The sequence below is a fragment of the Lipotes vexillifer genome, unplaced genomic scaffold, assembly GCF_000442215.2.
Source record: "Lipotes vexillifer unplaced genomic scaffold, Lipotes_vexillifer_v1.1 scaffold1773, whole genome shotgun sequence".
NCBI classification, from domain to species: Eukaryota; Metazoa; Chordata; class Mammalia; order Artiodactyla; family Lipotidae; genus Lipotes; species Lipotes vexillifer.
In genome coordinates this window covers 24,807-31,366 of record NW_006791056.1, presented here as the reverse complement: position 1 = coordinate 31,366, position 6,560 = coordinate 24,807, and positions in this window count along the sequence as shown.

Below are 6,560 nucleotides of genomic sequence, written 5' to 3'. Positions count from 1 at the left end.
CAGGAATTCATAAAGACACATCAGACTATGATCATTCACAAAAGGAAGGATGGTCCCATCTGCCAGTTGTAAGTAGGGGCCTTTCTGACTCTAACATTCCCTTAGGTGCTACTACCCCATTACCTGAGGGAAACTGGCCAGTTCTTTAATCACCTAAACATTAGAGCCACCGGGCCACATCCCACTCTAAGAGAATCCGATGCTTGATCCTGTACCCTCCCTAAAACATGCAAATGCAGACCCAGCACTCAGAGCAGCTGTATGGAGCCCATCTAGGCATTACAGCTCTGTCTGGCCAATGACCCTGTGCACACTGCCCACCACCGTCTCCCAGCTCGGCACAGCATCCGTCCGTTCCATAGTCTGCCCTCTCGTACCTGCTGGGGTTGGCACAGCACAAACACACCACAAGCGGTCAGATTCATCACGCTTCTTACCGCGGGGGGTAAATGTAGTCACATATTACCAAGTCAAGGAGCAAATTACGGTTTATCAGTCCAGTTTTTACTTAATGATGCTATTCCAGCCGACTGGAAAACATTTTGGTTTGTGATATATGCCTTGACTTAATTGAGCCTGCTTGTTTTAAACCAAATCATTGGAACAGGAAAGGATTTAGAAGAGAAGGATGCATGATCTAAGTGGGATACAAAATAATCAGTGAAACTTACCCTAGAAGTGCTTTTCAGGACCACCGCTCTTGTAGTTCTTGACGTTCTGCTCTGCCAGAAGACGCTGTATTGTTACAAGAAAGAAAGTGCGCGCAAAGGAGCAAGTTGCTGAAAATCAACGAAGAGGTTGGGAAGTGTCCTTGTAGATTTCATTGTAAAATGTGCATTGCTTAGGAGATGACAGACTTGAGCAAAGTGGTGACATTTCACGTTTTCCAAACCAAAATGTTCAATCTGTATTACTCTCTTTCCCACATTGTATATACAGGCTATTTTAAAATCATTAAAATTTTAGATGTCTGTTTTCATAGGCATTGGGTTTTCTTTTTCTATCTTTCTTGTCTCAAAATTAAATATTAGCTTATTTTGGCACTCCTAATATAGAAAGTTAAATTATGGTGATTTTATCAATATTATAGATCTGGATTTTTGAGTAAAATTGAGTGCTATTTTTTCATTTTGCATCATTTAAAGAAAATTCTGGAATTTGTGAACATTACCAAACCCAAATATCTGGAACAAAGCTGCTCTTCACCAGAAAGCCTAAATGATGGGTGGAATGATTTCTGCTATCATAATATGGATGTTACTATTCACATGGTTTTAGAATCAAAGGGAATTGCTCGATTCGTTCTGGAATGGACATCAATAAATATTTAAAAGAAAACTATATTTGATGAAAATAAGAGATTCGTAACCACATAAATTATTTTTAATGCTTGGCCCACTCTTTCACTCTGGTATCCTACTGCGAGTTACAGATAAAGTATCTGAATATACCTTGCATATACCTTTCTCCCACATCTATAAACATTTTCAAAGAAACTGTCAAGGCACTTCTTGGGAAATGGAAAGTCCTTTGAAAAAATGGCACTAGAACAACTAGATCTCTCCATGGAAAAAGAATGAATATTTACCTTACATCTTACAGAAAAATTAACTCACATGGATCATAGCCCTAAATGTGAAACTAAAAACTCTCCTACTTCTAGAAGAAAACACAGGGGAAAAATCTTTGTGATCTTAGGAAGACAAGGGTTCCTTAGGTAGAACAAAAAAGCATAAATAATAAAAAAATTGATAAATTGGACTTTATCAAAATTTAAAACTTTTCTAAGACCATTAAGAAAACAAAAAGTTAACCAACAAACCAGGAGAAAATATTTGTACCACATACCTCAGCTAAGGACATGTATCAGAATAAGGAAACAAATAACTAAATTTTTTTTTAAATTTATTTATTTTTCACTGTGTTGGGTCTTCATTGCTGCGTGGACTTCTCATTGGAGCGGCTTCTCTTGTTGCGGAGCACGGGCTGTAGGCGCGCAGGCTCAGTAGTTGTGGCACATGGGCTCAGTAGTTGTGGTGCACGGGCTCTAGAGCACAGGCTCAGTAGTTGTGGTGCACGGGCTTAGTTGCTCCGCAGCACGTGGGATCTTCCCAGACCAGGGCTCGAACCCATGTCCCCTGAGTTGGTAGACGGATTCTTAACCACTGTGCCACCAGGGAAGTCCCAATAACTAAATTTTTTAACGGGCAAAAATTTTGAACAGAAACCTCACAAAAGAAGACATGTGAGGGGACTTCCCTGGTGGTGCAGTGGATAAGAGTCCACCTGCTAATGCAGGGATCACGGGTTCAATCCCTGGTCCTGGAAGATCCCACATGCCGTGGAGCAACTAAGCCCGTGCGCCACAACTACTGAGCCTGTGCTCTAGAGCCCACGAGACACAACTACTAAGCCCATGAGCCACAACTACTGAGCCCACGCACTGCAGCTACTGAAGCCCACACCCCTAGAGCCAGTGCCCCGCAAGAAGAGAAGCCACCACAATGAGAAGCCCGCACACCGCAACAAAGAGTAGCCCACGCTCACTGCAACTAGAGAAAGCCTGCGTGCAGCAACGAAGAACCAACACAGGCAAAGAATACATAAAATTTTAAAAAAAATAAAATAAAATAAACAGGTAAAATTAAAAAAAAAAAACATGTGAATAGACAATAAGTAAATGAAATACAAACCCACCAAATAGAATCATTAAAGTTAAAAAGATAAGCCATACCAAATGTTGATGAGAAAGGGGAGCAAACAGAGCTCTCATACACTGCAGGGGAGAAAGCAAAACAGTACAAACACTTTGGAAAATAGGTTGGCAGTTTAAAAAAAAAAATTAAATGTATGCCTACCATAGGACCTAGGAATTCATCTCCTAGATATTTACCCAAGAGAAATAAAAGCATATGTCCATATAAGACTTGCATAAGAATGTTTATGGCAGCTCTATTTGTAATAGCCAAAAGCTAGAAACAACCCAAATGTCTATGTGAATGAATAACCATTGTTACATATCCACACAATGGAATACTATACAGAAACAAAAAGGGGGAAAAAAAGTGAAACAAAAAGCAACATGAATGAACCTCCAAATCATTATGATGTGTACAAGCTAGACGAAAAAGAGGACATATAGTATGTTCCATTTATACCGAATTCTAGAAAATGCAAACCACAGTGACAGACAACAGATCAGTGGTTGCCAGGGAAGAGTAGTGGGGGGAGGAGTACATTACCAAGGAGCTCAGGAAGTCTTTGGGGAAGATGATGAAAATGCTCCTTTTCTTTTTTTTCTTTCTTTCTTTTTTTTTTAAAATCACGGCCGCTCTTGTTGCAGAGCACAGGCTCCAGACGCGCAGGCTCAGTAGCTGTGGCTCACGGGCCCAGCTGCTCCGTGCCATGTAGGATCCTCCCAGACCAGGGCTTGAACCCGTGTCCCCTGCATTAGCAGGCAGATTCTCAACCACTGCGCCACCAGGGAAGCCCGCCCATTTTCTTGATTGTGGTGATGGTTCCACGGGTATATGCATGTCAAAACTCATCAAATTGTACACTTGAAATGCATACAGTTTATTCTTTGTCAATTATTAATTTTTTACGTAAATAGTCTAAACAGGACAATTAAAAGTCAGAGATTCTCAGACTGGATTATTTTTTAAAAGCAAGACTAAATTATATGCTATTTAAAAGATGCCCAATTTAAGTAAAAATAGATAAGTTAAAAGCAAAGAGAGAGAAATATACCATGCACATTCTAATTTTTAAAAAGAAAAGCTGGAGTGACCATATCAGCTGACAAAGTAGAATTCAGAACTTGGACAAAAAGGGGCATGTCATCGTGAAAGGGTCAGTTCATAAAGAAGACAAAACATTCTTAAATTCGAATGTACCTAGTCATAAGGTTCAAAATATTATGAAGCAAAAACTGATAGAACTGAAAGGAGAAACGGAAAATCTGTAATTACAGGTGGAGATTTAGATACTATCTCTCAGTACTTAATAGAACAAGTAAACAGAAAATGGTGGTAATTGGTAGTAATTGGAGTCTCTGGAACTCCCCTACATTGCTGGTAGGAATGTAAAGTGGTACAACCCTTTTGGAAGACAGTTTGGCAATTTCTTATAAAGTTAAGTATACACTTATTATATAACCCAGCAATTCCAAAGGTATTTAGGCAAGAGAAATGAAAATGTATGTCCATTAACAATAAGGACCTACTGCATAGCACAGGGAGCTATAGTCAATATCTTGTAATAACCTGAAAAGAATCTGAAAAAGAATATATATAACTGAATCGCTTTGCTGTACACCTGAAACTAACACAACATTGTAAATCAATTGTACTTCAAACTTAAAAAATTTTTTAAATAAAATATATGTCTACAAAACTCACTGCTTTATTTAGCATAGTCCCAAATGGCATCAGCAGGTGAGTGGATAAATAAATTGTGGTCTCTTCATACAATGGAATACTGTTCAGCACTAAAAAGGAGGGAACTAGTTACATAGGTAACAGCATGAATGGATCAACCTTACAAACATTATGCTGAGAAAAAGCCAGGTAAATAAAGAGTATGTATATATGAAGCTCTAGAAAACACAAACCTAATGTGTAATAACAAATCAAATCAGTGATTTCCTGAAATCAGGATTGGGAGTTAGAATTATCTGGAAAAGAACACGAAGGAAATTTTGGGTGTGATGGATATGTTTTATCTCAGTGCTATATGTATGTTTTATATCAGTGCCGTGTGTGTGTGTGTGTGTGTGTGTGTGTGTGTGTGTGTGTGTGTATTTGTAATTTTCACTGTCCGATACAGTAGACAATAATCACATGTGGCTATTAAGCTTATGAAATGTGTTGAGTACAACTGAGGAACTGTTTTTAATTTTAGTTAATTTTAATTTAAATAGCCACATATGGTGAGTGGCCACTGTTTTGGAACTACATCTTTATCTAGATTCCTAAGGTAATTATGTGAATGCAAATATTTGCATAATATACACATAAAGTGGGTGCATTGTATTGTATGTGAGTCATACCTCAATAAAGTTGATTTTTTTTGGCGGGGGCGGGTACACGGGCCTCTCACTGTTGTGGCCTCTCCCGTCGCGGAGCACAGGCTCCAGACGCGCAGGCTCAGCGGCCATGGCTCACGGGCCCAGCCTCTCCGTGGCATGTGGGATCTTCCCGGACCGGGGCACGAACCCGTGTCCCCTGCAATGGCAGGCGGACTCTCAACCACTGCGCCACCAGGGAAGCCCTAAAGTTGATTTTTAAAAGACGTAAAAATATTTCCCAACTAACTCTAATATTCCATTGTTTTCAAATCAATATTAATATTAATAATATTGACACTTTTTCAAATCAATTATTATCATCCACCAACTCACAGAAACCCTGGAGGGCCCACAGGAAAAGTTCCAATCAGAAAGTTCAGCTTTCAGGGCTTCCCTGGTGGCGCAGTGGTTGAGAGTCCGCCTGCCGATGCAGGGGACACGGGTTCGTGCCCCGGTCCGGGAAGATCCCACATGCCACGGAGCGGCTGGGCCCGTGAGCCATGGCCGCGGAGCCTGCGCGTCCGGAGCCTGTGCTCCGCGACGGGAGAGGCCACGGCAGTGAGAGGCCCGCGTACCGGGGAAAGAAAAAAAAAAAGGAAGTTCAGCTTTCAAAAGAGTCCATCCTGGGCTAGGTCATGACCCACCCGAGAGACAAACACTATTTTCTCCTCCCCTAGTCAGTAAAAGTTGATCTGGGCTTCAGATGTTTCCCCATAAACCACATCTACATTCTTCATAGTGTTTGAGGAATTATGACAAAAGAAATGTTGCTATTCACCAGAGGACATGAAAAACAAGGATTCATTTATTCATTGAAAGTTTCCTGCTTGGCTGAACAGAGTTTGCAAATCCGCCCTGTCCGTCAATAAGCGGCAGCTGTCCCGGCCCGAGGAGCCACCCAGCCTCACAGCCTGCGCCTCTGCACCAAAGGGCAAGAAAGAAGGGGGAGCCCCGCTCTCTGCTTTTCTTCGTTTGGGACCAAGAGTAAACATGCCTCTTAAACAACTCAAGTCAGGTGATGGACACATGCCCAACTGAAAGCTTCAGGAAAAGACTTAGGAGTACAGCGAGAGAGAAAATCAAAGTGATCTAGCCTGGGTAGTAAGCACACACCAAGGGCAGGGAGCCTGGCTGAGGCTGGCCGTCGGGAAAGAGCAAGACAGAGGTGGGCAGGGGGCCTGAGAGACCGGCTGGGGCTCCAGCGCACAGGGACGCGGGCTTTGCGCAGGGCACCTCCAGAGAACTGCTGAGCTCAGAATAGGCGGACACCACATCCTTTCACGCAAGACAAAGGAGAAGTCGCAGGAGAAGGGATCAAAGAGGAGACAAAAGAGATGAGAAAGACAATGAAGATTATGGATGGATGGAGGGAAGAGAATGGACACAGGAGGGGAGACTGAGGGCGGCAGGAGGGGCGGGGAGAGGCACAGAGTCGAGAAAGACTCTACTCAGTACTCTGTGATGACCCATACGGGAAGAGAATCGGAAAGAG